Source organism: Cryptomeria japonica, chromosome 9, assembly GCF_030272615.1.
Source record: "Cryptomeria japonica chromosome 9, Sugi_1.0, whole genome shotgun sequence".
Taxonomy (NCBI): Eukaryota; Viridiplantae; Streptophyta; class Pinopsida; order Cupressales; family Cupressaceae; genus Cryptomeria; species Cryptomeria japonica.
This window is the reverse complement of record NC_081413.1, coordinates 133,405,081-133,424,449: the sequence shown is the minus strand read 5'-3', so window position 1 is coordinate 133,424,449 and position 19,369 is coordinate 133,405,081.

Genomic DNA, 19,369 nt, shown 5'->3' with positions numbered 1-19,369 from the left:
ATGAGTATATTATGGAAAGTGTTAAATAGAAATAAAAAGAAAAGAATAAAAATTGAAAATATCTATAAAGTCCTTATGAAATCAACCATGACAAGGTGGTTCTAGTATCTCCACCTAGGCTATGGATGCCTAGTTGGCAGTGGAGCTATGCCACAAGAAAATCAAAGGTAATTGTGTTGGGGCTATGGATGCTTGGTTGGTAGTAGAGCTATGCCCATGACATCTTGATAAACACAATTAACTAATGTGTGTTCTAATTTGGGTCCTCCCTTGGGAAGTATTACCATAATTCTATGTGCAATGAATTCACTATGCACACACTTGATGTTGACATTTACAAATAACTCTGAGATCCTTGTGATGGGTGGTAACCAAAGTTAGGTACTATAGTTTTATTTTTTAGCTGATATTTGGTCTGAGTGGTCCTTTGTTGATGAGAAAAATGCTTGGAGCATTTTTGTCTATTTGGGGCTATTTGTTGTGCCTCCACAACTCAAACCTTATTTTCTCACTTGAGAAAATGGGGCCCCTTTTTCTTGCTTGGTATTTTGTTTGTTTTCTCTTCCCATTTGTCTCCTTATATTTTTCTCCCTCATTTTTTTTCCTTTGTCTTCTTTCTTTTTTTTTTCTCTTTTTGCTTCCTCTCTTTTCCCTTTGGCCCACCTTTTCGATCTTGTGAGGTTCAAGGATGGTAGGTCCCCTTTCCAGTTTTAGGAATTGGGACCTCTAACCCCCAACCCTTGCATTTTCCTTGTGCCTTACCCTCCCTTATGAGGATCAAGGATGTCCAAATGCCTGACCCCTGACTCTCCCTAGGTGGGTGTTGGCAACATCAATGCAGGGAAACTGAGAGGCCGGGGGGTGAATCTGTTTTCACCAAACTTAAAAAAATTAACCTCAGCTTAAGATCTAATCAAGAGAAGCAATAAAAAAGATAAACACCACATCAACAAAGCACATAACACACAAATTTTTGACATGGAAAACCTAGTTAAGAGAAAAACCACGGTGGGAACCTACCCACAATATAATGATACTCTGCAGTATATGTGTAAATATTACTATTGGGAATGCAAATGCATTCAGGCACACTACCTAGAGCTCACTGCTTAGAAAACAATAAAGGGATACAACCTTGGGAAGGTTCACTGCCTTACAAAGATTGGACACCAATCTAGATTACATGAACTGAAAGAATAACATCTACAAATGCCAGATTACAGTTCCAGTTAAGCACACTATTTTCTTTGCAACACTTCTCTTCTCTTCAACACTCTTCCAAAAGATCAATTCACTTGTTCACACATACAACACTCTCAAAGAATGTAGACACAATGTAGACACATAACTTATATGATTGATACACCCATTTATACAAATCATCAACCTTAATTTCAAGGCTGACTCAACTCATAAGACCTAATTACAAAATTACATCACACGATACATAAATCAATATGTGGACCAATACAATGTCAACAAGGACATAAAATGCACCCAAATCAAAACCTCAAACATGCAACATCACCAACGATCACACCAAGATCATCCACAACACGCAAGAACCATCAGGTTGGCCATAAAGTTGTATAGTATGAATAATACCATCAGACCAATAAAATCTTCAATAACAAGCACAACGATCAATATGGACCAGCAACATGCATAGAACACGATCTAGAAAAACCAACAAGCAACTTGAATTCCTCCATAACAACCGCAACAACTCAAATCACTAGAATCATCATCATCTCTCTTCTGGAGCTCAAGAACACCAATTGACAAACTAAAAGATACGCTTGTGAAGTTTCAAATCATGAACCACTCAAACTGAGGACACACATGAATGTCCCAAACACTAAAATTTGTAGAAAATAATAAATCAATTCTGGAGCAATACAAACTAGAAATCACAACTCTACAATACATAATCAATAGAAAAACCAATCATCATACCAGACCACATAACTTGATAAAATCACCTTTTGGAACATTGAAACTCATGTTGAATCAACTGAAGATATTAGTCTCTGGATCCTTAATTCCACATTAGCATAGATCTGCAATAAATGAAACCAACTCTCTGCAACACCGAAGCACAAGAACACAGGAATATGTTGACATCGATGGCAGCAACACATTCCAACAACTCTAATATCCAACAATCTCCCCCTTTGGCATTGATGGCAACATATGAATGTGAAAAAAAATCAATCTAAATAAATAAATCAACTCCAACAATATCCCCTTGAGATCATGTACACATAACTCTCTACCTCAGGTAGATAAGTCACTTCTTCACATGCTTCTCTCCCCCTTTAACATCAATGCTAAAGGAACATAAGAAAAACATTATTCTCTCACTCTTACCAGATAATATCTCCCCCTTAAACACACACTCTAAAAATTATGAACAATTGAACCACACACTAACTACTCTCTAGGAGTAGCAACACCCACTCATCAATTCAGATATCAGGATAAGACTACGAAGTCCACTGGATTGATGCATCTTAATGCACCTAGTTCATATCAGGGGGGCCAATCACCCCTAACTTCTCTCTTAGATATACAAATGTATCTACAGACAAAGGCTTCATAAAGATATCTACAATCTATTCCTTTGTAGATACATACTCCAATCTAACTTTTTTATCATTAACCTTCTCTCTCAAGAAATGAAACATGATTGATATATGTTTTTTCTTAGAGTACAACATCAAATTCATAGAAATAACACTTGAATTGTCACAATATATAACATTAGGCTCATTATAAAGAACTCTAATATCCTTCAATATCTACTTCATCCAAATTACCTGAGTATAGTTGCTAGTAGCTGCAATGTATTCAACATCTGTAGTAGATAAAGAAATAGTATATTGCTTCTTACTTGCCCCAACAACCAACTTCTTTCCCTATAACAAATGCACCACCTATAGTGCTATTTTGGTCATCCACATCACCCACCCAATAAACATTTGTATAAGCACTTAAAATGAAATCATTATTCTTTGGATACCACAAACCATAATCAAATGTTCCCTTCAAATATCTAAAAAAATGTTTTCACAATAGTAACATGACTTTCCTTAGGATCAGCCTAGAATCTTGCAACAAGATATACAACATTCATAATGTCTGGTCTAGTCTAAGTCAAATATAGAAGTCCACCAATCATAGATCTATACAAGGTCTAATTAGCCTTCAAAGATTCATCATCTTTTGTCATCTTGCAACCAATTTCCATAGGAGTTCCAACAGGTTTAGAATCACCTAACCCAAACTTCTTCAAAAACTCCTTCACATAGTTTGATTGAGATATGAAAATGTCTTTGTTAGTCTGTGTAATTTATAATCCCAAAAATAATTTCATCTCACCTATCATAGACACCTCAAACTCTTTTTGTATATCATCAACAAACTTCTTACTCAAATCATCATCTCCTCCAAAAATAATGTCATCAACAAAAAATTCAACAATAAAAATGTTATCATTATCAATCTTGAAGTATAAAATACTATCAGAAGTACATTTACATAATCCCAACTTCATCAAATACCTGTCCAATTGGGAATACCAAGATTTGGGGGCTTGTTTAAATCGATACAATGCTTTCTTCAATTTGCAAATCATGTCTCCTTCATCTGTCAATGAAAATCCTTTTGGTTGTAGACTTCTTCTTCCAACTCACCATTCAAAAAGGTTGACTTCACATCCATCTGATATACCTCGAAGTTCTTCTAAGAAAGAAATACAAAAAATAATCTAACAACTTCAATTCTAGCTACCGAAGTAAAAGTCTCCTCAAAATCAAAACCTTTCATTTGTGAATATCCTTTACATACTAGTATTGCTTTGTTTCTAACAAATTCTCCATCTTCATTTAGTTTATTCCTAAATACCCATTTAGTACCAATTACTTTCTTGTCTTTAGGTCTTGGAACAAGTTCCCATATATTGTTCTTCTCAATCTGCTTTAAGTCTTCTTCCATAGCTTTTACCCAATTTTCATCTTTACAAGCTTCAGAAACATCTTTAGGCTCAATCTTATAAATCAAACATGTCTCTTCAACAAAAATTCTTCTCCTAGTCATCACACCTTTATTTTTATCACCAATAATCTGATTATTTGAATGATTTAATCTTACATACCTGGGGGTTTTCTGATTGTTCTGATTTTTAGTCTCTTGAACTTCTTCTCTGCCAACATCATCTGGATTAGCTGACTCTTTCGGATCACTTTGATTGATGCCCTTCAGTCTACACTTGCTTTGAAATAACATCCTGATCATTAGATTCATATCTACATGCTCTGATTTGTTTCTCATGACACTCATCAACCTTCATATTTGCACTTTCTACTATTTTTCTCAGCCTTTTGTTGTAATAGTAGTAGTCCTTGCTCTTAGTAGAATATCTAAAAAAGATTCCTTCATCACATCTTGCAACAAATTTTCCTATATCCTCATCTCTTTTGATATAACATTTACTTCCAAAGATTCTGAAATATCTAACTATAGGAACATGACCAAACCATAACTCATAAGGGGTCTTACTAGAATCACCTTTTATATGCACCCGGTTGAATGTGTACACAACAGTGTAACAAATTCTCTCTAATAGATATGCATAACATTTCCTTCAATCATCATAGTCCTAGCATCATCCAAAACAGTTATGTTCTTCCTTTCAACAACTCCATTCTGATGAGGGGTTCACAGAGCAGATAACTGTCTCCTAATTCCATTCTCTTCACAAAAGGAATTAAACACACCAAAAGTGAATTCTCCTCCTTTGTTAGATCAGAGACACTTTAGCTTCAATCATGTCTCTGTCTCCACTCCAGCTTTGAATATTTTGAATTTCTCTAGTGCTTCATATTTATCCCTTAGAAAAGTGACCCACATTATTCTAGAATAGTCATCAATCAACAACATAAAGTATATGTCACCCTGCAAGCTTATCACTCTAGAAGGACCACATAAATTAGTATGCACAAGATCTAATATCCCATTAGATGTATAAAACTTTCTCTTGAATTAAATTCTTGTTTGCTTTCCCAATTGACATTCTTTACACACTAGATTAGTAGGCTTCACTATCTTAGGTAGATCTCTAACAGCTTGAGTAGAACTTATCGTAATCATGCAGTCAAAATTAACATGACACATCCTCCTATTCCACAACCAACTTTTATCAATATTAGCAATCAAACAACTTTTCTCACCAACATTCAGATGAAAGATATTACCTTTAGTTTTAGTTCCTGATGCAATTTATATATCGGAGCTATTCAAGATTTTGAATTTCCCATTCTTGAATTGTAAATCACATCCCTTATCAACCATATGTCCAACACTCAAAAGATTATTCTTCAAGCCTTCAACATATAAAACATCATCAATATTATGTTTACCATCAAGAGAAATAGAACCTCTACCACAGATTACAAAAGCTTTGTTGTCTCCAAATCTCACTACACCACCATCATACTTCTCCATATTCACAAATTTACCTCTATCACCTATCATGTGATGTGAACAACCACTGTGAATCACCCATTCATATTTATCTTCAATCTTAGGAGCCAAGGCTTTCTCTTCAACAATGCATCTTGTAGAATCAACAGGTACTGGATCATCTTCCTTGATAGAAATGAATACAAATTCATCTTTTGAATTCCCTTTCTCAGACTCATGATCTGTCACACCTTCATCAACAACATAATAACACTTCTTCTGATATCTATACTTGGGCTTGTAAGGCTTATCATACTTTGACACCCTTTCAGCTCTTTCTAGACACCTAGAAACAAAATGTCCTATCTTATTGCATGAAAAACATTTCAAAGGTAACTTCCCTTCATACTTATCGGCTCCCTTAGGAAATCTTTGGGAAATAAGTGCTTCAAGCTCTTCCAATTCTCTTTCATGTTCTTTTATCTCTCTCATTTCTCTTTCATATCAACAAATTCTAGTTGAACTCTCTCCTAGATCATACTTCTACTTTCTGGATATAGTATCTTTAAATGCAGTCTTAGTTTTGCAATGTGATTCTCCAAGTTCACTTAATTCAAAAGAAAGAAGCTTACCAACTAGCATGTCTCTTTTCACAGTTGTTACAGTCCAGATCTCATCAATACCAACAACTTTGTGTTTGTAAGCAAGAGGCAAGGATCTCAACACTTTAGTTATGATTGCATCTTCTTCAATGATTCCATCAGCACATCTGATGTTAAGCAAAAGATCATTCACTTTAGCCATAAAGGATTAAAATTCTAATCTTCTCCCATTCTCAACATCTCATACTTTCCTTTCAAGCTCTGTAGTGTAGCAACTTTCACTTGTTTGTCTTCTTCATACAAGGTCTCTAACTTCTCCCAAATTTCATGTGCAGTCTGCAGTCCCATCACATTAGCCATCTTTGAATCAGTTAGAGCACTCAAAAATGCTTCTTTAGCTCTTATGCTATGTTCAACATCCTTGATCTCATTTGCAGTAACATGACCATTCAGAGGAACATTATAGACATTCTTTGTGATCTTCCAATAATCTTCTCCAAGACATTTCAAGTGACACTCCATCTAGTTCTTCCATGTGGTGTAATTAGTTCCATCAAATCATAGACTCTCCTTCTTGAAAACAATAGTTTCCATCTCACATCTCCTCAAGCGATCAAGCTTCTTCCAGAGGATCTAGATCTGATACAAATTGTTGGCAACAAGAATGCAGGAAAACTGAGAGGGAGGGGTGAATCAATTTTCACCAAACTTAAATAAATTAACCTCAACTTAAGATCTGATCAAGAGAAACAATAACAAAGATAAACACCACATCAACAACACATATAACATAGATTTTTGATGTGGAAAACTCGATTAAGGTAAAAACCATGATGGGAACCTACCCACAATATGACGATACTCTACAGTAGTATGTGTAAATATTACAATGGGGAATGCACATGCATTTAGGCACACTACCTAGAGCTCACTACTCAAAAAACAATAAAGGGATACAACTCTAGGAAGGCTCACTTCCTTACAAATATTGGACACCAATCTACATTACATAAATTGAAATAATAGCATCTCCAAATGCTTGATTATAGTTTCGGTTAAGCACACTGTCTACTCTGTAACACTTCTCTTCTCTTCAAAACTCTTCCAAAATATCAATTCACTTGTTTGCACATACAACACTCTCAAATAATGGAGACAAAATGCAGACACACAACTTACATGATTACTACAAATCATCAACCTTAATTTCAAGGTCAGGTCAACTCATTAGACCTAATTACAAAATTACATCACATGATACATAAATCAATATTCAGACCAATGCAATGTTCTCAAGGACATATCATGGATCCAAATCAAAACCTCGAACATGCAGCACCACAACATGCAAGAACCATCCGGTTGGCCAGAAAGTCATACAACACAAAGAATGCCGCCAGACCAATAAAATATTCAATAATTCGCACAACGATCAATGCAGACCAGCAAAAAGCATAGAACATGATCTAGAAATACCAACTATTGGCATTTTGGAGGAATTAATTATGTGTTGCATTGATGTCAACACAAGCTTTTTTTGTTGTCTATCGGGTTCCAGTAGAGTGGTTGGATTGTGATGTTGATTTGGAGACCATCTCTAGTATTCTCTGGTATGTTTAGTTTGGTGGAATTGGTTTGGTTTGGTCATTCATGTGCGTGTCACATTCAGTTGGTTCAGGATTTGGTGATCTAGAAGCTATCATATGTTCTAGTAAGCCTTTTGGTTGTCGGTAAGGGTTTTACCGACAGAGCTTTGTTGAAGATATTTTGATGGATTTGATAAGTGGTGTTGGTGCAGCTTCTAGAAGGTTCTCAAGATGCTAATGGTTATCATGTTTGTGTTCTAGTTGATCGGTGATGTTGCATTTGTCTTATGGAAACCTATTTTAGGTCTGGTGCTATTATGTTAGCTTATGGACTGGTTTGTGTAACGTGTTGGTGGATGTTCCCGATGCGTTACCGGTTGAATTTATTGTTTGGTTAATGTTGTTTCGATCTCAGGCCGACTTGGTTTATCATTGGTTTGCAAGTTTATGTAATAGATTTATTGTATTATCTTTTAGGTGGCAAGCCTAATTGTTTAGGTCTTGGGTTTGTATAAATATGATGTAAGATCTCTTTGTAGATCATGGGTTATGGGATTATCTGTGTGCGAATAAAGTTGTAATTATATGTAGGGGTTTTGGTTGATCATAGGTGATCGAATTGGGTTTGAGTAAGAGGTTTAAAACCTTTGGTATTGAGATTAACTGGAACTCTACTAAGGCATAGGAGATGCTATTCTTGTAGTTAACTCTTCTTTTTGGATTGTTGTCCGAAGATTTCTGTAGTCAGTGAGGCTCTTTTGTGATGAGTAGTGTGCTCTAGGAAGTGTGCCTTCCTGCATGTGCAGGCCCCTTTATTGTAATCACATACTTACTGTAGAAGTATCATCTAATTGTGGGTAGGGTTTCCCACCATGGTTTTTCCCTTTATCAGGTTTTCCAAGTACAAATATTGGTTTTATGTGTTGTGGATACGTGGTATTTGGTTTAAGATTTATGTTTGTGCTTAATTGATGTATCTGCTATTCCAGTAAAAGGTTTTAAGTGCTTAAAGTTTCATAATCTGTTGACAACTAGTTCACCCCCCCCCCTCTCAGTTGTCCACCAGTTACCCTAACACCAACAAGTAACTTGAATTCCTTCACAACAACCAAAACAAATTGGATCACTAGAATCATCATCATCTCTCTTTCGGAGCTCAAGTACACCAACTGAAAAACTGAAAGATATGCTTGTGAAGTTTCAAATCATGAACCACTTGAGATGAGGACACACATGAACATCCCAAACACTCTCCAAAATGTACATAACATAATGATTCGATTCTAGAGAAATACAAACAAGAAATCAAAACTCTGCAATACAAAACCAATAGAAAAACCAGTCATCATACTGGACCACATAAATTGATCAAATCACCTTCCAGAACAATAAAACTCATTTTGAATCAAACGAAGATATTAGTCTCTAAATCCTTAAATTCACATCAACATATCTATTAGGGGTCCCACAGATACTAAGAGGGGGGGGTGAATCAGTATCTGACCGATGATTAGAATTTCTTAACTTAAAACATGTAGAACATAATATAACAGTGTACCGGCATGCAAGAAATAATGCAATAAACAGAATCAAGTACATCCACATGAAAAGTACACCATAACACAAGATGTTAATGAGGAAACCCGGTGTGGGAAAAACCTCAGTGGGATTTGTGACCCACAATATTCACTCACTGGCCAATAAGAGAATATTACTTACAATAGGGGCCTGCACATGTAGGAAGGCCAACTACCTAGAGCTCACTGCTCAATGGGAAGTCTCACTAACTTACAATAAGGATTATACAAATCCAATATCTTGTACTACTTTACAATAGCATCTTCAATGCCTGATTCAGTACTGGTTCCTACTCTATTCTTTACATATACCCTTGACCTATATTTCACACATTAGGTCTGCCTAATATTTTCCTTAATGCTTCTACTTCACATTCTTCACATATTCATCGCATTACCTTCGCATTACAAAATGTCTACAATGATCTCTTTTATATATAAGAGTCATTTTACAATTTTCCAAGTCGGCTTACAATAATAAACAAAATATTATAAAACAAAATCATGTCGGCCTCTATGCCGGTATACTTCCTTTCTTCTGTGCCAATGTCGGTGTCTTGAGTGTCGGTCTAGAGTGTGATCTGTTGATGCTGATTTAATGTCTTTGCCAGTACCATAGGATTGCAAGGTTGCCATCAATGACAAAACCTTCAATCACATACAATGTCTCATTGGAGTGTGCATATGCCAACAATATCTACAATAAATCAACCAAACCAACTCTCTGCAACATCGAAGCACAAGAACACAAGAATATGTTGACATCAATTACAACAACACATTCCAACAACTCTAATATCCAACAATGGGGATCAATAATTGAAGCTAGCAAGGACCACCATCTTGGTGACACTTGCCACCCCTAACGCTTGACTGTTGATGAGTCTACCTATCATTGCTTAGCATTAAATGTTCCTTTTTTGACCTATATAAACTCAACTCTGGCTCATTTTGCCTCATTCGATGAACCATCCTAAGCAATTTCTAAGGCATTTTTGGTGAAGAACTAGTAAGTTTGTAGGGCGTTTGTGCTAGGGCTTGGTGGTGTGTCTTTCTTTTCTCTTTGTCTGGGTATGGTTTTCCTTCTCTTCTCTTTCTTTTGGTTGTCTTTGTTGTATTTTACTTCTTTTTTTCCTCTAGATGTCATTGTGTTAAGGTTTTAGTTTTGATCTTATAAGCTTCTTCTCTCTTTTCCCATGACTAGATCCTTATCCTTCCATTACTCAATTAAGTCAACCTTTGGATCATTTGTTATTTTTTCCCCACTACTTCACTCAAGAAATGTGTTCCTTTGGCCTTGCAAATTTTTTACTTCGATCAGTTTATTGTATGAATCAAATACATTGGGTCTTTTCCCTACATCTCATGCCATAAGTCAAATTGTATTAACTTTTGTGTACCTAGTAAAAATTTGATCATTATTTGTAGGACTTCAATAATGGTTAAATAATTGGGCATAATACCACAACTTAGGGATATAACATTCTTGCTAAGTAGCCATCTAATTCATTACTGAAGCCAAGTAGTTAACGTGTAATAATTATTGTCTATCTATCATTACTCAAAATAATACCATTCACATCATTTATGCAATCATTAACATGTACTCATATATCAAAAAAAACTCTTGACAACTGATAGTAGAAACATAACTCTCTTAAATGCAATTCATAAACTCTAGGTGGTAGTCTACACTAAACAATTTGTGGAACTAGATTCATGACATTTTCCACTATATTTTTCATCCCAACAATATCGGCATCCTTTTTTCTAATTTATTCTTGTAATTGTTCCTTCTCCTTGTACCATGCTTCTTCTTTTAATTTCACAACCTTCCACAAGTTTAGTGCCATTGAAGCACATTAAAATTGAGGAGGTCTGTGCATGCCAATTCTAACTCTTGTCTCCTTTAGGTGATCTTGAGTTGATTGCTTAGTTGTTGCTGCAAGGTTTTCCAAACCAATAGTATGTGTTTCCATATTATCTTGTTTTTATTTATTTATTTCCTTTTTCTTGTTTCTCCTTCTCTTGATTGACTTCTTCTCCTTTAGCTTCATTTTCACCAATCAAGATCCCTCCATCATGCACTGAAACCGCTTCTATCTCTTATGTTGAATCTATCTATCAATTTATTTTTTACAACATTATTAGAAGATGAAGAAGGTGTTTGCAAAATTGGTGATGGTTATTTGAACACCATTATTTCTTCTGCACTTGGTGAGGTATCCTCAAAATTAGAAGAAATTGGAATGAAGGTTTTCTTGGGGGATAACTCCTTTTTCTGAGGCATTTTTCTAAGCTTGTGGCTTCCCTTTACAACCTTGATGGGAGACTTATTTATTTCTTAGTGGTTGTAGGTTGTGTCACCGCTTTATCTTTTCTCTTCCTAGGTATAGGGTTTTAAATTTTAGTTTTCTGTCTATAGGGAATCTTCTCTTTCCCTTCTATTGCCCTCTTTTGACTTCTTGTGTTTGGGGTTGTAGTTGCAATAGGGGTTTGTTCATAAATAGGTTTAGCACTATCAATATCTACACTTTCTTGTTTAAAATAACTTACTTTGTCCTTAGTGGGGTTTGGACTTGAAGGCTTAGATGTAGGTGATCTCGAGGAAGAGGCGCCTATGGTAAAATGTGTCCCTAATTTCCCTCTAATTTTTTGTGTCAACGACTAGCCCCTAGGTCCCACATTTTGTATTCTAACCCTTCTAACTTTTAGAAAATCCTCCCATGTCATTTTTGGATATGTTTGTTTTATGGTTTTCTCAACCAACAATTGCATCAGACAATGATATGAGATAGAATCAATCTTACCTTTTTGAGTTTGGTCAACCATTCTCTTCAACATGATGTACTTATATCTTGGAGATTGCCTAAGGGAGCCAGTAAGTATGATGTGAAGTTACCTTTGAAATGTTTCTCTTATAATAAGATAGGACATTTTTCTTCTAGGTTCCCTGAAAGAATGTCAAAATATGATAAGCATGATAAATTTGATAAGCATGATAGATATGAGAAGCATGATAAGTATGATAAGCCCTATAAGCCTAATGAAAATTATAGATATTGAAAGAAATGTTATTATGGTGTTGATGAAGGTGTGACAGATGAAGAGTCTGAGAATGGGAATTCAAAAGATGAATTTGTATTTATTGCTATCAAGGAAGATAATCCGGTACCAATGGATTCTAGAAGATGCATTGTTGAAGAGAAAGCTTTGGTTGCTAAGATTGAAGAGAAAGATGAATGGGTAATTGACAACAATTATTCACATTATATGACAAGAGATAAAAGTAAATTTGTGAATATGGAGAGTTATGATGGTGGTATAGTAAGATTTGGAGATGGTAAAGCTTGTGTAATTCATAGTAGAGGTTCTATTTCTCTTGATGGTAAGATACTACAAGTGATGTCTTATATGTTGAAGGTTTGAAGCATAATCTTTTGAGTGTTGGATAGATTGTTGATAAGGGATATTATATGCAATTCAAAAATGGTAAATGCAAGATTTTGAATGCCTCTGGTATAGAGATTGCATCAAGAACTAAAACTAAAGGTAATATATTTCATTTGAATGTTGGTGAGAAAAGTTGTTTGATTTCTCAGATAGATGAAAGCTAGTTATGACATAGAAGGATGTGTCATGTTAATTCTGCCTGCATGATTAAGATAAGTTCTACTCAAGCTGATAGAGATTTTCCTGATATTGTGAAACCTTCTAATCTGGTATGTAAAGAACATCAGTTGGGAAAGAAAACAAGAATTTCATTCAAGAGTAAGTTGTATATATCTAATGGATTATTAGATCTTGTGCATATTGATTTGTGTGGTCCTAGAAGAGTGAGAAGCTTGCAAGGTGACAGATATTTCATGTTGTTGATTGATGACTATTCTAGAATGATGTGGGTAACCTTTCTAAGGGAGAAATTAGAAGCAATGGAGAAATTAAATATATTCAAAGCTAAGGTAGAGACAGAGACATGATTAAAGTTGAAATGTCTGAGATCTGATAGAGGAGGACAATTATCTGGTGAGTTTGATTCATTTTGTGAAATGCATGGAATTAGAAGACAATTATTTGCTCCTAGATCCCCTCAGCAGAATGGAGTTGTTGAAAGGAAGAACATAACTATTTTGGATGCTGCTAGGACTATGTTGATTGAAGGGAATGTTCTGCAAACCTTTTAGAGAGAATTTGTTAGCACTGCAATATACACATTCAATCGGGTACATATAAAAGGTGATTCCGGTAAGACTCTTTACGAGTTATGGTTTGGTCATGTTCCTACAGTTAGATGTTTCAAATTTTTTGGAAGCAAATGTTATATCAAAAGAGATGAGGATATAGGAAATTTTGATGCAAGATCTGACGAAGAAATCTTCTTGGATTATTCTACTAAGAGCAAGGCCTATCAGTGTTACAATAAGAGGCTGATAAAGATAATGGAAAGTGAAAATGTGAAGGTTGATGAATGTCATGGAAAGCAGATTAGAGCATGCGGATATGAGTTTGATGGTCAGGATGTTATTTCAAAGCAAGTGTACACTGAGAGCCTAAAGAATAATGATCCAGTAGAGACAACTAATCTAGTTATTTTTGTTGCCAGTGAAGAAGTTCAAGAAATTGAGATTTTGAATAATCAGAAGACTCCAAGGTATGTGAGATTAAATCATTCAGAAAATCTAGTTATTGGTGATAAAAATAAAAGTGTGATGACTAGGAGAAGGATTGCTTTTGAAGAGATATGCTTGATTTCCAAGATTGAACCTAAAGATGTTATAGAAGCTTGTAAAGATGAAAATTGGATTAAATCTATGAAGAAGAGTTGAATCAGATTGAGAAGAACAATACATGGGAACTTGCTCCGAGACCAAAAGAAAAGAATGTGATTGGTACAAAATGGGTATTTAGAATTAAATTGAATGAAACCGGTGAAGTGGCTAGAAAAAAGCAAGCCTAGTATGTAAGGTATATTCACAAATGGAAGGAATTGATTATGAGAAGACTTTTTCTCTGGTAGCTATAATTGAAGCTATTAGATTATTTCTTGCATATGTTGCTCATAAGAATTTCAAGGTATATTAGATGGGTGTGAAGTTAGCCTTTTTGAATAGTGATTTGAAAGAGGAAGTCTACATTGAGCAACTAGATGGATTCTCATTATCAGATAAAGGAGATATGGTATGCAGATTGAAGAAAAAATTGTATGGACTTAAACAAGCCCCTAGAGCTTGGTATGCTAGGTTGGACAGGTATTTGACAAAGTTGGGATTCTGTAAAGGTACTGCTGATAGTAATTTATACTTTAAGGTTGATAATGTTAACATTTTGATTGTTGAAGGTTTTGTTGATGATATTATTTTTGGAGGAGATGATGATTTGAGTATGAGGTTTGTTAATGATGCAAAAAGAGTTTGAGATGTCTATGATAGGTGAGATGAAATTATTCTTAGGATTGCAGATTACATAGACTCACAAAAGAATTTTCATTTCTCAATCTAAGTATGTGAAGGAATTGTTGAAGAAGTTTGGGTTAGATGACTCCAAACTTGTTGGAACTCCTACGGTGAAAGGATGCAATTTGTCTAAGCATGATGAATCTTTGAAAGTTAATCAGACCTTGTATATATCTATGGTTAATGGACTTCTTTACTTGACTCAGAATAGACCAAATATTATGCATGTTGTTTGTCTTTGTGCAAAATTTCAAGATGATCCTAAAGAAAGTCATGTTACTGTTGTGAAGAGGATTTTCATATACTTGAAGGGGACAATTGACTATGGTTTGTGGTATCCAAAGAATGATGATTTCATGTTATGTTCTTATATTGATGTTGATTGGGTAGGTGATGTAGATGACCGAAAGAGTACCTCTCGTGGAGCATTATTTTGGGAAAGATGTTGGTTTCATGGATGAGTAAGAAGCAAGATCCTATTTCTTTATCTACTATAGAAGCTGAATACATTGTCATTGCTAGCAACTATACTCAAATAGTTTGGGTGAAGGAGATGTCGAAGGACATTAGAGTTTTTTGTGATGAGCCTACTATTATATATTTTGATAATTCAAGTGCTATTAATATTTCCAAGAATCTAATACTGCATTCTAAAACAAATCATATATCAATCAAGTATCATTTCTTGAGGGAGAAAGTTAGTAAGGAAGAAGTCAATTTGGAGTATGTATCTACAAAAGATTGAATTGTAGATATCTTCACCAAGCCTTTGCCTGCAGATAAATTTGTATATCTAAGAGATAAGTTAAGGGTCTTTGCCCCTCTTGATGAGAACTAGATGCATTAAGATGCATCAATCCGGAGGACTTCATAGTCTTATATTCTTAACTAGACCGATGAGCAGGTGCTTCTACTCAACCAGAGTAGTCAGTGTATGGTTTAAATGTTTAGATTTGTGAGTTTATCCTACGAGGGAGAGATTGTCCTTCTTAGAGGAAGAGATGCATGATCTGTATGTGTCTTTGGCATTTCTATCAAAGGGGGAGAGAAGCATGTGAAAAACATCCTTATCTTGGAAGCTTTATATGCATGATCTAAGGGGGAGATTGTTGTTGTTGATTTCTTCCTTTGCATTGATTGTTTTTCATATTCATATGTTGTCATCGACAATGCCAAAGGGGGAGATTGTTGGACATTGGAGCTGCTAGGATATGTTGTTGTCATTGATGTCAACATTTTCCTATGTTCCAATATTGTAGAGTGTTGGTTTGATTGTTTTAGTTGGTATGTTATAGATGAGCTTGTGCAAATTTGTGATTTCAGTAATCAAGTATCTATACTTGATTTAGTAATGGTTTCATGATTCTATGAGGTGATTTGATCGAGTTATGGATTCTAGTATAAGGATTGGTTTTTTAGTGTTCAGTATTGTAGTGTTTTATCCATTATGCTCCAAAATTATTATATCTTCGGTTGAGGATTTGGGAGAGTGTTTGGGATGTTCATGTGTATCTTCAATTCAGATGGTTCTTGATTTGGTGCTCTACAAGTTATCTTTCTAGTCCTAGCTGTTATTATTGAGTTTTCTTGAGTGTTAGCATGTTGAACGATGAAGATTTGATTGTGGTGTTGGTGCATCTATTGTAGATGGTTCTAACATGCTTGTTGGTGTTTCCTAATCATATCCTATTTTTTTTCATGGTCCACATTTGATTATTGTGCACGTTATTAAGGATCTTATGGGTCTAGTGATGATCTTCATGTTATGCAACATTTTTGGTGGTGTAACGTGTTGCGGATGATCTTGGAAATTTTTTTGGTGGTGTTGCATGTTCAAGGATTTGATTTGGGTCCATGATATGTCATAATGGCATTGTATTGGTCCAATGGTTGATCTATGTATCATGTGATGTTATTTTGTAATTAGGTCTTAAGGGTTGAGCACACCTTGTAGTCAAGGTTGATGATTTGTATAAATAGGTGTTATATTCAATTAATTGGGATATAGGTGTTGTGTCTACATTATCAGAGAGTGGTGTATGTGCGAACAAGTGAATTCATCTTTCCATGAGAAGTGTAGAGCAGAGACTGTTGCATGGCAGACTAATGTTCTTAACTAGAAATATTATCAGGCATTTGGAGATGCTATTCTTTCAGTTAATGTCATCTAGATTGTTGTCTGATCTTTGTAAGGTAGTGAGCCTTCCTCAGGGTTGCAGCCCTTCTTATTTTGAGTAGTGAGCTCTACGCAATAAGCTTGAATTAATGTGCATTCCCCATTGTAATATTTACACATACTACTGTAGAGTGTCATCTTATTGTCGGTAGGTTCCCACCATGGTTTTTCCCTTAACTGGGCTTTCCACATCAAAATATTGGTGTTATGTGTATTTCTTTAATTATTCTTATCTTTGTTCTTACTGCAATTGATTTGATAAGAAGTTGTGCTTAAATTGTTTAATTTGGTGAAAACTGATTCACCCCCCAATCTCAGTTTTCCTTCATTGTTGTTGCCAACAGTATAATCATTATCCTCAATTGTAGCTAGAAAGAAGCAAAAAGTGTCATTACATCATCAATAATGTCTTTGTGTTTGCCATAATTAGGTCTTTGGAAGGAGATTTAAGTAAGAGAATATCACCAGAGGATACAAAGAAGATACTTGGATTTGGAGGTTACTTCATTTAGTTCAGAACTCTTACTTACATTCAAGTTGGAGGGTGTACAATTTCTCCACATAAATTGCCTCGATATCCATGTGATAGGTTAGTTGTTTTAGACCTGTGTATGCAAATTGTAGATGCACACAAGTTGGTAGTGAGTAAGCATAAGCCATGTTCTCAATTGCCTATGAGTAGAAACACACTCATGTTTAGAAAGGAAAGTTGTTAAGAATGTAGAGGTAGAGATGCTTGAATTATCATTAAACAATTTCATATATAACATATCAAATTTTATTATGTTGGAAAATTCAAAAAGGTAATGGGCTCACAATTCAGAGATGTGTCAGATAATGAAGACCATTGGGCCAATTGTGATGATGATCATGAGGTAAGAATGAAGGATTATCATAGATTGGATCTTGACTTAGCAATCAAAGAAGAGAATCTATGCATTTTAGATGAAGTGAGAAAGAAGGATAGTGAGAACAAATTGCAACCACTATATAATGAGAAGAGATTTTTTTCTATTTCTATTCACAATGTGGACCCAAACTACCTTGAGCTATAGGATGTGAAGGAAATGGCAAGACATGTTAGATATTGGAAAAATGAATGGATAAGTCATCCTTATGATAAAGTAGATTTGTTTTTATTTATTCATTGTTGCAAATCTTATCCTCAAAATATCCCAAAAAGAGGTTTCCAGTGCTCAATACATAGAATTTCATAGTTTTGATTTTTTAAGTGTTGACACCAACAGGCCCCCTTATATTCAATCACACTTGTTCCTACTGATCTATCCTTCACAACTAAGACCTATCCTTCTAGAACCATGGATTGGAGTTTGAAGAGAGGATATCTCTTTACAAATCTTTTATCGGTGTTTGTGCTAACACCACAGTCAGCAACCACTATGTTTATCCTTCAGTGAGGTTGTTCTTATTGGATTTACCTTCATTATATTATATTCTATGTGACATTTATGTGCATGTGGTAGTGAAAATATGGGATGTTGTCATAGTATATGTGGTGTTGTGGTTATTTTTTCAAAAAATCAATAAATTTATTCCATTAGATTTTTCCTTGGGTTCATCAAATAGGCTATTAAACATTACATGTTGAGTATTGTACTATGTTCATTCTAATCATAAACCTACACTATTTGTATAACACAAATATTTTTATTCTAATGTTTCTTACAAATATTTTTTAAGCATTATTTTATTAGTTTTGTGTAGATCTTTATCCTAGTTACCATTAGTAAAAGGAATATAAAATCATTTGATGATTTATTCTAAAATCGGTTTAATCATGAGAACCATTCTCATCATCAGTGGTAATTTTAGAAGGAACAAAACACAAGCACCATACCTTAAAGGAATCTAGCAGAAACAAAATTTTCAAAAGGGATATTCAAGAACAATCACCAAATTTTAAAGGATCATGCATCATTGTATAAGGGGATTTTAACTGTCATTTTGAAAACAATTATTCAATAAAGGATCTAGATCTATTTATATTTTAGAGATCTATTGGTCATTTTATGTTTTTTAAGATTAAATTTGATGATACCTCTTACAGTAATTTGGAAAATTTTAGGGTAAGTAATGTTGTAAGTTATCATCATGGTAACTTTAAAAAAAATTATAGGAAGGCACTAAAAATAAGGCAAAACTAATGGTTATCTATTGACAAGTGTTGTCATTGATGACTTGTTTTTTCATTGATGTCAACCCTTAGTTTGTGTGCAGATGATCTTGATGTTGTTAGATTGTGATTATTAGAATGAAGAGAGATTGTTGGCTCAGTGTTGAGGAATATATTGGATATTGTTGTTAGTATTGTTGAATATCCAGGAAACTGAGAGGGGGTGGGGGTGAATCAGTTGATAATTAAAATATTCTTTCAAACTTTATTCATAGATATGGAACACATAGAAAAATTAATCAAGACAAATAAAACATGAAAGCATAAATCAGACACAAAGAACACCAGAATTTATGTGGAAAACCCAAGAAGGGAAAA